The following is a 12,110-nucleotide window of genomic DNA, read 5'->3' on the forward strand; positions in this document are numbered from 1 at the left end:
TCGTAGAAACAACATACGCACTGTGGGACTCCCGGAAGGAGAAGAAGGACTAAACCCCACAGATTACATCGACCATGCTGCTGCAAAAAAATCGAGGGAGGGGCGCTTACCCAAGGGTTCGCGTTGGAGAGAGCACACAGAGCCCTGACAAGAAAACCACTGCCGGGAGCAAACAACCCCAGAGACCGATAATTGCCAACATTTTTAATTATCGAAATAGGGAGAAGATCATGGAAATCTTCCGGAAAGGTGGTACAATACAAAGGGCATCCGCATTCATTACGGCGTACCCGGACTACACACTCCTGGTGCAGGGACGGCGACTCAACTACGGGACTGTGAAGAAGAGGCTTCATGAGGCGGGCTTTAAATATATGCTGATGTACCCGGCGAAAGTGAAAGTGTTTCATAGGAACAGGGCCCAGTTTTTTTAAACTCTGGAAGATGTGACAGAGTGGCTGGATGCACAGAATTGCCCGTCGGGGACACACAAACAGAAGGCGCACAGAACAGACCAGTGAGGCAGTGGTTCCAGAGGCTGAGGTGCTGAATAAACTGTGACATTGGGACTTGAATATAAGATAGGGCAAATGTAAACTGGGAGACGAGCTAGGTTTCAAGTAAAAGAATACGGGAGAGTATAGTATAATGTGGCATGATTGCGGGAGATATAGCGGACTTACTCTCATACCCTTATAGATAGATTAGTTAGGTTACCGGTAGAGTGGTAACCCCCTGCTGAGTTCCTAGTAACGGAAAGCCAAGAAAAGACTAAATGCGGGATCGCCTGAGATCCAGGGATGGAGCTGGGCAATAGTTGGGGACGGGGGGGCTGGGCGAGGGAGGGGAGTTGGGGGATTTGCAGTGTTATTAGTTAGGGAACGAGCTTACACACACGCGCTGCTGAGCTTAATGCGTAAGAAGAGGAGGGACAGAGGTGGGACTGGGTACGGATGAAAGATGGGAGACCTTAAGATAGTAACCTGGAATGTCAGGAGGCTCAACAGTTATTTGAAGAGAAATAAGATCATGATGTACTTAAGGAGGCAGAAAATAAATATCGCCTAATACAGGAAACACACCTCACGAAGGAAAAACAAAAGGTGATAAAGAGGAAATGGAAGGGGACCATCATAGGTGCAATGTATTCGGCTTACGCCAGAGGGGTAATCACTTGGGTAGCACCACATGTCCCCTTCCAGCTATTACAGTCCACAGCGGAGCCCGACGGGAGGATGGTGGCAATGGGGATTGATAGAAAATAGAGAAGTATGCATTATCAATACGTATGCCCCGAACCAAGATACAGTTGCCTATTTCAGGACCCTATATAGTAAAATGAGTCCGTACATGGGGGGGAGGGTGGTTATATGGAGAGGATTTTTTTAAATTGGACGTTGGACCCCAGGGTGGACAGGTCAGACAAGAAATTAGACAAGCCTACCCCTGCTGCCAAAACCCTAAGGACCCTGTTGGGAGACCTTCGGCTGGCGGATATATGGAGGCTACACCACCCACATGATAGACATTATTCACATTACTCTGCCCCACAAAATTTGTACACACAGCTAGACTATATGTTCGCCTCTCAGGAGGTGACGGGAGAACTAGTGCGATCAGAATATAAAGCGAGGGTCCTCGACCACTCGCCATTGGTTTTAACATGGCAATATGTGCCTCTTAGAGCTACGATCCCAACGTGGCGCCTCAGAGCCGAAGCATTGAAAGAAACCGTGTTCAGGGGTGACCTGAGGAAGGAAATTGTAGAATACTTTGAAAATAACGCTAGGAGTGTAGAATCGGCTGGCACTCTATGGGAAGCATTGAGGTGGTGGTGAGAGGATCAGCTATAGCCAAATCTAAAGGGCTGCAGGGAGGCATACTACAGGAGCTGCAGAGGGCAGAGGCGAAACTGGAGACAGTCTTGAGTAGGGGAGGTAACTCCCAGGAAGATGCTGAAAGCATAAACCAATTACATCAAGAATGTGGAGGGCACTGGGAGAGATTATGCAACTTAAACTACAAGAAATACATAGAAAGACAACACGCTGGTGGAGAGCAGCCGGGGAGATTGCTAGCATGGTTGTATAAAAGTGAGACCCCCAGACCAACGATTAGAGCAGTAAAGAAGGAGAGTGGACAAATATTGGACACCCAAGAGGGCGTGAACGGAGAGTTCCTTGAATTCTATAAATGATTGTACGGAGATGTAGGAGGAGGGGAAGGGAGCAAGATAGTAGAAACACTAGAGGATATTGGCCTACGAAAATTAAGTGCTGAAGAGCGAGAGGACCTAGATGCCCCAATCACACTGGAATAACTAGAAGCAGTGGTTGAGCAACTACCTACCAGTAAGACCCTGGGAGCAGACGGACTCCCCAGTGAGTTTTACAAAACGTATAGGAAGGAAGTGCTCCCCCCGCTAAAGGCAATGTTAAATGAAGCATTCGAAACAGGGATATTGCCAGAATCCCTGGGAGAGCCGATCATTATTCCTCTCCTCAAACCTAATAAGCTGAGCATGGATTGCGGGTCGTACAGACCTCTATTGATGCTGAACCAGGACAGCAAGATACTCACGGGTGTGTTGGCAAATAGAATGAGACAGGTCATAAGCAGACTAATACATCCCGATCAGACCGGATACGTTCCACAAAGAAGCATATCCGACAACCTCAGAAGGCTCCACCATGTCATAGAGCAAACAGAAGGAGACCCGCGCCTGATTGCAATTGTATCGTTAGATGCAGTGAAGGTCTTCAATTCCGTCAAATGGCCTTGGCTGATGGCGGCCCTAAAAGAATATGGGATGGGACCCGGGTACCTGAAGTGGGTGAAACTACTTTATAGCACGCCATTAGCCAGAGTCAATACGGGAGCGATCATTTCGGAGAGGTGGCAACTCAGTAGGGGCACTAGGAAGGGATGCCCATGGTCCCTAATGCTGAAAATTCTCGCGCTGGAACCCCTAGCTATATACCTGAGACAACAGTACGAGGAAGTGGGGATCTACACAAAAGGGGGACCACACTTAATATCATTATACGCAGATGATCTGTTGTTAGATTTGAGGTAACCTGAGGAAAATCTGCAATACATTTTAGAAGTAATGGAGCGATTTGGTTGCTCTCTGGCATTGTAGTTAATCCTAAGAAGTTGTGCATATTCCCCCTGGGGAGGTTTGCAGGGGTCCCGCGGGAACAATTGCCAGTGCTACAAATACCCTAGGAGACCAGTACCTTTAGATACCTGGGGATCGATATCTATCACACGGTGGAGGCAGAATATTAACATAATAACGAGAAGGCGGCAGTAAACATTGAGAATAGCATGAGGTTCTGGACTAAGCTCCCCTTGACCATGATGGGAAGGGGGGCGCTGTTGCCCAGGCTACTACACTTTTTTGGGAACGTACCATACATGATACCCAAGCTTTTTTTTTTTTTTTTGTGAAACTTCAGAGCATATGCAGGGGCTTCATTTGGCATGGTACTAGGAATAGAATATCCCTATGGAAACTACAGAACATGCAGGACAAAGAGGGCATAAAACTGCCCAACTTTGAGATCTATCATTTGGCCATTCAGCTACAAAAAGTGGTTAAGTGGTTAACAGAAGACTCAATATCAGAGTCTAGACTGTTGAGATCTGAATGTGCCCCGTTTAAAAAAAAGAATGGATATGGCTGCCCAAACCAGAGCTAAAAGGGCGCCCGGGGATGTTGGAACTGGGATGGAAGATATGGCGTAAGGCTTGCCAGACCATGGAAAACCTGACCCTGTGCTCTCTGCATGAACTGCTAGTGGCATTGACCGGAGGAGACGAGCAACTGAGGAAGATGATTCGTAGGCTTTGGGAACCGGTGGGGATTGCAACAATGGGAGATATATGGCAAGAGGGGGAGGTCAAGGAATTTAATGTGCTGGTAGAAGAAACGGGTTTACACCTAGGGCAGTATATCACTTACGGCGGGTGAGAGAGACATGGTCTGAAATAGTGCTGAAAGATCAACCCGATAAGGCCATAGAAACAATGTACGATGTCGTTGAGGGAGGGCACAAGGTTTCCCGATCTACGAACTGCTGATGTCCAGGGTGGGAAGGGAGGTGACCCAGCTAAGACGGGACTGGGAGGAGGATGCGGAGGAACTCATGAATGATGGGTTGTGGGAAGCGGGTTCAGGGGTACCATAGAAAAGTGTCTAGGAACGCAAGGCTGCAACAAATCTAGCTATATGTAACCCACAGGGCGTACATGACACCCCAGTGGATCGCTCGATTTAAGAGTGCAGAACGACAAACCTGCCCCAAATGCGGGGAAGTGAACGCAGGGATGTTACACATGTTTTGGGCATGTCCGGAAATTGGGAAATTCTGGGGAGAAGTAGCCCACCGATTAAATGAGAAAGGGATTACGCTAAACGTGGAATCTGTGTGGGCATGCATGGTAGGGGGGTTTCCTAGACCGCGTCAATTGAAACATGTGAGCAAACTTAAGGACTTGGCTTACATAATTGCCAAGCGCAGAATTGCCTTGGGTTGGAAAGCATGCAACAGACCAAAGGTAGATGTTTGGTGGAAAGATCTCGGAAAAGCGGAAACGGTGGTATGGAATGAAGCGGCCGGCAGGGGAGGGGAGGAGGAAGCAGAAACCCTGACGGCCTGGAAACACTTAGTGGCCACACTGTTGGGGTCCGCCCAGGACTGTTCAAGTGATCTTGATACCTCGGAGAATACTGATGGGGAGGTACCCCTAGAGGAAGAAAATGCATGGGCGAAGTGGAGTAGGCTCAAGTTGGGTGGTGGGTGATGGGGAAGCAGAGGATAATTAATGATATTCAAATGATGCCTAAAGTATTATGACAAGCACTGCTGGGTTGGTTGACTGTTGATTGTTTGTTGTAAAAGTTAATAAAAATTGTTTTAAAAAAAAAAACTATCCGCCAAGTCTTCAAGGTTTAGACTGCAGAGGACAATGCAGATGCGTAAATCCCCCGTGTTCTGTTTCTTTATGAGTACTACTGGGCTGAGCCATTCTGACGATTCCACCATCTATATGGTTTCTTCTTCTAGCATCTTGTTCAGTTTCTCTTGTAATGCGACTCTGGCCGTCACCGGTACTGGTTTGACCCTTTGCTTCACTGGTTCAGCTCATTGCTTTAACCTTATCATGTGTATGTAGTTCTTAATTCAGCTGGCCGTGTCTGAAAATAGTTACGGAAACTCTTCTTTGGTGACAGACTTCCCACATTTGTTTATGGATAAAACTTGTCCTTCCACGCTGGGATCCAGCCTAATTTGCAATTTGGCCTGGTCATCCCAGCCTTATGCCAGTGGTCCATTTTCTGCAAGTACACTTTGGTTTTTGTGACTCTTCCCTTAAATTCCACTGTTGCCTTGATGTAACCTAGGAGGTTCACACAAGCACCTCTGTAAACCGTGGGACTGATGTTTGTCTTGTACGCCTCCACTCTTTCTTTCCCCACCATGCTTTTGTATAGGTTCAGTGGTAGTATGATAAGGTCAGAACCAGAGTCTGCCATTACCCTTGTTTCATGACTGTCGACTTTTCTTTTTAATTCGATTTTATTGAGTTTTGTACAGTGCCAATCATCATGAAAACAACATTACACAAAAAATAATACAGAACAAAGTCAGAGCTTTTCAAAAGTGTTGTCTGATCATTCATTGGTTAAGTAGAACCGGCTCCGAACTGTAAGATTTCAGCATGACTTTCCCTTCTCCCTCCCTCCAGCCCCCCATGGACCGAGCAGGTATCTTTAGTAACATATCTGTGTGTGTCTATGATTGGTCACGTCTTCTGGGCAGGGGAACTGCATCGTTAGGAGGTTTTTTTGTGTCCACATTCACACATTCAGTGTTTCTTTGATCACCTATGGTTCATTACAGCCCAACGGCTTGGTCAGTTTCGGTCTGTTCGGTGAGGGGGAAACCTCCGTCTTCCACTCCTCTAATTCTTACTGTGGTGCACTTGACACGTGTTTACTCGAGAAGTCCATCAATAGGGCCTCGCATCGTGAGGCTCTTCCATGAAGGGATGCTGTAATCTTTTCCATTATACATATATTGGAGGCCACATTAGTCCATTCACTTTTACTCGGGATCATTCTAGACTTCCACTTTATCACAAGAATTGCACGGGCGGCTAGAAATAGCTGTGGGGCCAAACCTTTAATCCTTCTCCATTCGTCTTTGCTTTTTTTTTCAAGCCAAACAATACAAGATAGGGTTCTGCAGATCGTTGGATGCCATCTATATCTCTAATCCAACCCAAGACCTCATCCCAATATACCTTTATTCGAGGGCAGCCCCACTACATATGCCAATAGTCGGCAACATCACCACATTCACTCCACCATTGGGGGCTGGCTGTTTGGAACATCCTAGAGAGCCTGAGAGGAAAATATTACCATCTATGTAATAGTTTGATAGCGTGGAATTTGTATTGACTCGATATGGATGTTTGCGAGGCTGTCCTGCACATTCTTCCCCACATGTCTGGCATTATATATCCGCCTATGTCCCTCTCCCATCTGCCTCTCAATGGTTCAGTAGTCCTGTCTCCTTCCTCTACCAATTCTTTATACATGGCCGATATCAAGCCCTTCATCTCTGTTCTGGTGTCCAATAATGTTTCAAAGAGTGTAAGGTCCCTCCTCAGCTTGTCCCTCCATTCTGCTTTCGTCAGAATGCCTTTTATCTGGTGGTATTGAAAGACAGACAATGTGCCTATCCCCAGGGCCTCTGTCAGTTCTGGGAGTGTTATGAAAGAATCATTTTTCAACAGTTGTCCCACCCTCTCTAGCCCCGCTTCGTACCACGTTTGCAACCTCTCTACATTTGGAATGTGTTTGTTAATACCAGGGGACCATAAGTGGCTCATTGGAGATGGACATGTGGAGATTTTTTTTCCATCCTCGTACCCTTTCTCCAGATCCCCCATATAGTGCTCAGTATCGGGTGATGTTTGATCCTGTTATAAAGCTTTTTCCTGGGGGCCCATAGCCACTCCAAATCTGTAGCCGTTGATAAGTAGTGGTTGTCCATGGAAATCCATTGGGGTTCATTGTAGATGGGGGGATTAGGACTCGTAACTGCCCACCTCTTAATATTTTCTTAGGAGTGGGAGACTTACCCCGCATTTGTCCTTGGGAAGTGTTAAAGTGTTATATGCGATTCTAGCCTTCTTCCCCTGCCAGAGGAAAACCACAATGGCTCTCTTGGTTTCCACGAAGAAGTTCCTTGGCATCTTGATGGAGAGCATTTGAAAGTGGTACAAGACCCGGGGGAGACACACCATTTTGACAGCGTTGTGTCGCCCCAACCATGAGATCGGCAGTTTGTTCCATTTACTAAGTTCTGCATGGAATCTTTGGAGAAGGGGAGGGAAATTGTAACGCTTACCTTAGACTCCTCGGGGACACCACGTGATATTCGGAAACTTCTCAGGGTGCGCAGTTATCTTTTGTTCACTATCCCAACTGGACTCTCAATCTATGCCATAAAAACAATTACCACACCAAATAACTGAGTGATTCCTGAAGTAGGGAAAAATAAGAACCTTTTCCAATAAAAAACTGCATAGTTTGGTTACCTTAGTTGGTGATTTAGTTAGCTCTCCATCCTGCTTCTGTGCAGGGGCGCGTGTTCTGAAGAAGGGATGTGAGAAGGAAGGATGAATTGCCCAATATGGAATTTACCTATCAACAGAACTACACAACTGTGACTGGAGAATGAAGGGAACACTACGGAACTCCTAGAAACACCTAAAAGGGTACACTTCCTAGCAGTGCTCAGACAGGAATGGTGTCGCTAGCCAACTAATTGCAAGAAACACCCAAATGTGTCTAAAAACTGAAGTGCACAACTCGAAAGATTTTAGATTCCTAAATGTGTAAACTTAGTGTTCCTAATGACGACAGAAAACACGAACACTACTGTTCCTAGAAACAATATTCTCCACACAACTCCCTTAGCTCTGTGAGGCAGATACAACTAGTATGGTTTTAGCATTCACTTGCGCACTAAGAACGAACGTGTGAAGAGCCCCTATGGCACCTTTAGTAATGGAGAAAACTAGATGAGTAAAAATACTTGCTGTGATACAAGGGGCGACAACTGGAACGAGCGCCTCGAAAATTCTCCTCACAAATTACGCCAAAAGGAAAAGCGTATACTGCCAGCTTAACGCTGACGAACGCCAACTTCACACAGGGTTCACAGAAATAGGGACTGCGGACTGGACGGGAAAAGCAATAACCAGGGCACTACAAAAAGGGTATCTATGAAATACTAAGGAAGCTGAGGAATTCCTGTCAGAGGGCTGAACCGCGGTAAGCGTTCGCTGAAACAGCTGAAGACGCGAAGCGCCGTTGAGCAAAGGGGAGGGGCTTAAATACTCCAGAGTGACAGAAAACTAGACTGCTGGCCCAAACTAGAGGTTGTAACATCAGGCCTCCATGTTGGGTGATGAGGAAGAGTCTAACCTACCTATCCTTGGACCAGCAGGAAATCTTGGAAATTCTTTTGCGAGGGAACCCCGTAATCATGACAGTATTCCCCCCCAAGGCCCCTCCTAAACTGAAATTCCCCCTCCCTGGTTTGGACGGGTGGTTGCGGTGAAAAATTCTGAGTAACCTAGTGGCATGAACATTCTCGCAGGGTTCCCAAGTTCTGTCTTGAGGGCCATAACCCTTCCAATCTACTAAGTAAAATAGCTTGTTACGCACAATCTTGGAATCTAAGATGGCCTTGACCTCATATTCTAGTTGGTCATCATCTACGACCACAGGGGCTGGTGCTTTGGAGATTCGTGTGTTTGGGTTAACAGGCTTCAAAAGAGAGACGTGAAATACTGGATGGATTTTCATGTTTTTTGGAAGGGTTAACCTAATGGCCACGGGATTGATGATTTTTTCAATCGCAAAAGGCCCCAGGAAGTGGGGAAGGAATTTTCTAGACCCCTTCAAGGTCAGATTTCGGGTGGCTAGCCAAACCAAATTCCCCACTTCATATTCTGGTGCCACACTTCTTTTGTTATCCGCAAATTTCTTCTGGGATTCTTTAGCCATGGATAATTGTTCTCGAGCTTGAGCGATGGCAGTGGTGATCTTTTCATGCAGGGATTTTACTGCTGGCATTTCTAACGGTTCAGGTGGATCGTAAACTGAGGTGCGTGGATGTCGACCATGTAAGGTGTAGAAAGGACTCAAACCAGTGGAGGAATGGACAGAATTGTTATATGCATATTCGGTTATCCACAAAACATTTAGCCAGGTGTCTTCCAATTGATGCAACATACACCTGAGGTACTGCTCCAAGGTTTGATTGGTTCGCTCAGTTTGACCGTCAGTTTGGGGGTGATGACTGGTGGACAAACGTACATCGATTTTGGCCAGTTCACAACATCTTCTCCAAAACTTAGCAACAAATTGGCTACCTCGATCAGAGATTATCACCGTAGGAAAGCCATGCAGCCTCACGATATTCTCCAAAAAGGTTTTTGCCAGAACTGCGGCTGATGGCAATCCTTTCAATGCTATAAAATGTGCCATCTTGGAGAACAAGTCCACCACCACCATGATCGTGTCAAACCCTTCACAAGGAGGCAAGTCGGTGATGAAGTCCATGGAGATGGTGTGCCAGGGGGTTGGTGGCACACTTAACGGAAGAAGCAAGCCTGCAGGTTTCCTTTTTTGATTCTTGTTTTGAGCGCAGTTACCACAAGTTTTCAAATGCTGAATGACATCTTTTCTCCAAGTAGGCCACCAATATGATCTCTTAACTTTCTCCATGGTCTTTTTGATTCCGGGGTGACCTTCCAAAAGAGCGTCATGATAGTTGGTAACCACTTTTTCTTGTAGTTGAGGCGTAGGCAAGTATAACCGTTCCTGATAAAAGGGAAGGCCCTCCTGTACTGTAAAGCCTACTCCTCTGGACTCCCAGTTCACCAATTCATCCTGCGTGAGGTGGTTTTGAATTTCTCTTTTTAATTCTTCAAAGGCAGAGTCCATTGTGTTCATTACTCCCAGGATCTTTTCTCCAGAAATGATCTCCACAGGATTCACTGGCACATAGGCTTCTTCCCCGTTACCCATTCGAGACAAGGCATCAGCCTTACCATTTCGCACTCCTGGTCTGAAGGTGATAACGAAGTCATATTCAGCTAGAAAGAGAGCCCATCGTAACTGTCTTGAAGATTGTGCCCTAGCAGAGCGTAAGTATTGCAAGTTCCGATGGTCGGTGAAGATGGTCACCGTGTGTCGTGCGCCCAGCAAGTGATGCCTCCATTCCTTCAAGGCACAAATTATAGCCAAAAACTCCTTATCTGTAATGGTGTAGTTTAATTCTGCAGCAGAGAACTTCTTTGACCAGAAGGCTACAGGGTGCAGTTCTTGGGTGTCAGGATCACGCTGAGACAACACTGCTCCCATAGCCACGTTTGAAGCATCAGTCTCAATTACAAATGGAAGATCGGGTCTTGGATGTTGTAGAACAGGTGCAGCAGTGAATTGCTCCTTTAATTTCTTAAATGCCTCATCAGCTTCATTAGTCCATTCAAATTTCCTGTTTTTTCGAAGTAGTGAGGTGATAGGATGAACTAGGCGAGAGAAATCAGAAACAAAACGCCTATAGAAATTTGCAAATCCCAGAAAACTCTGAACTCCTTTGACAGAAGTTGGAGCGGGCCAAGACAGGATGGCATCAACCTTTCTGTTGTCCATTTTGATTCCACTTGAAGATAGAATAAACCCCAAGAATTCAATCTCAGGGACATGAAAATAACACTTCTCCAATTTCACATACAGAGAATTGTCTTGGAGCCTTTGAAGCACCGATGTCACATGCCTTACATGATCCGCCAGGTTTGCAGAGAAAATTAGAATGTCGTCCACATAGACCACCACACAGATGTCCAGTAGTTCTCTAAAGATATCATTCATAAAGGCCTGAAAGGCAGCAGGAGCATTGCAAAGCCCGAAGGGCATGGCTTGATATTCGAAGAGCCCGAATCGTGTCCGAAAGGCGGTTTTCCACTCCTCGCCTTCCTTAATGCGAATGAGATGATAGGCACCTCTAAGATCGAGCTTGGTGAATATTCGTGCCTGCTTCACCTGATCCAGCAAGGTCGAAATAAGGGGAAGAGGATAGCGGTTCTTCACCGTGATTTGATTCAGTGCCCTGTAATCTATGCAGGTTCGCAAATCCCCTTCCTTCTTGGGCACAAAAAAGAGAGGAGATGCCACCGGTGACTTGGACGGTCTAATAAACCCATTGGCCAGGTATTGATCCAGATAAGTCTTTAGATGAGCATTTTCTTTTTCAGTGAGGGCATAAATTCTGCTGCAAGGAAGCTGAGCCCCTGGAATGAGATCAATTTGACAGTCATAAGGTCTGTGAGGGGGCAAAATTTCCGCCTGTAGTTCTTCTTGAAAAATATCCTGGAATTTTTTGTATTCTACTGGTAATGAACCTATGAGACCCAAGGTGGTGTTGATAGTCATCTCAGACTGCCTGGCATCTTTCGAACCTTCTGCAGAAAAACACATACTCTGACACTTGGAGTCAAACTTCAATGTCCGGGAACACCAATCGATCACAGGGTTATGCTTCTCCAACCAAGGTATTCCCAAGATGATCTGGAATTGAGGAGCTTGAATCAGGTCAAAAGAGATCCTCTCCCTGTGTCCTTCCTGGCAGAGCATTATGAGGGGGTCAGTGCACTGGGTCACGGGACCTGACACCAAAGGTGTGCCATCCACCCCTGAGACATTTTCAGCTTCTAACTTATTCCTCAAAGGGAATCCCAATTTACTAGCCAGATGTTGATCCATGTAGTTGCCAATGGCCCCACAGTCTATGTATGCAACCAATGCATGCCTCTGTGTGGGGTTATTCGAGCAAGAAAGGACGATAGGACACACGAAGTGTGAGGTCGCTGCAACCTTTTCCATGCTCGACAAGCGGACCTCTAAACTTGTCGGGCACTGGAGTTTTCCTCCGTCTGTTCTTTTTTATCCGGATTGATTCCTCCTAAAGGCCTCCGTGAAGGTTTTACTGGACAATCCTTTAAAAAATGACCGGCCTTGC

This window comes from Ambystoma mexicanum, unplaced genomic scaffold, assembly GCF_040938575.1.
Source record: "Ambystoma mexicanum isolate Mex_15411 unplaced genomic scaffold, UKY_AmexF1_1 Mex_scaf11, whole genome shotgun sequence".
NCBI lineage: Eukaryota > Metazoa > Chordata > Amphibia > Caudata > Ambystomatidae > Ambystoma > Ambystoma mexicanum.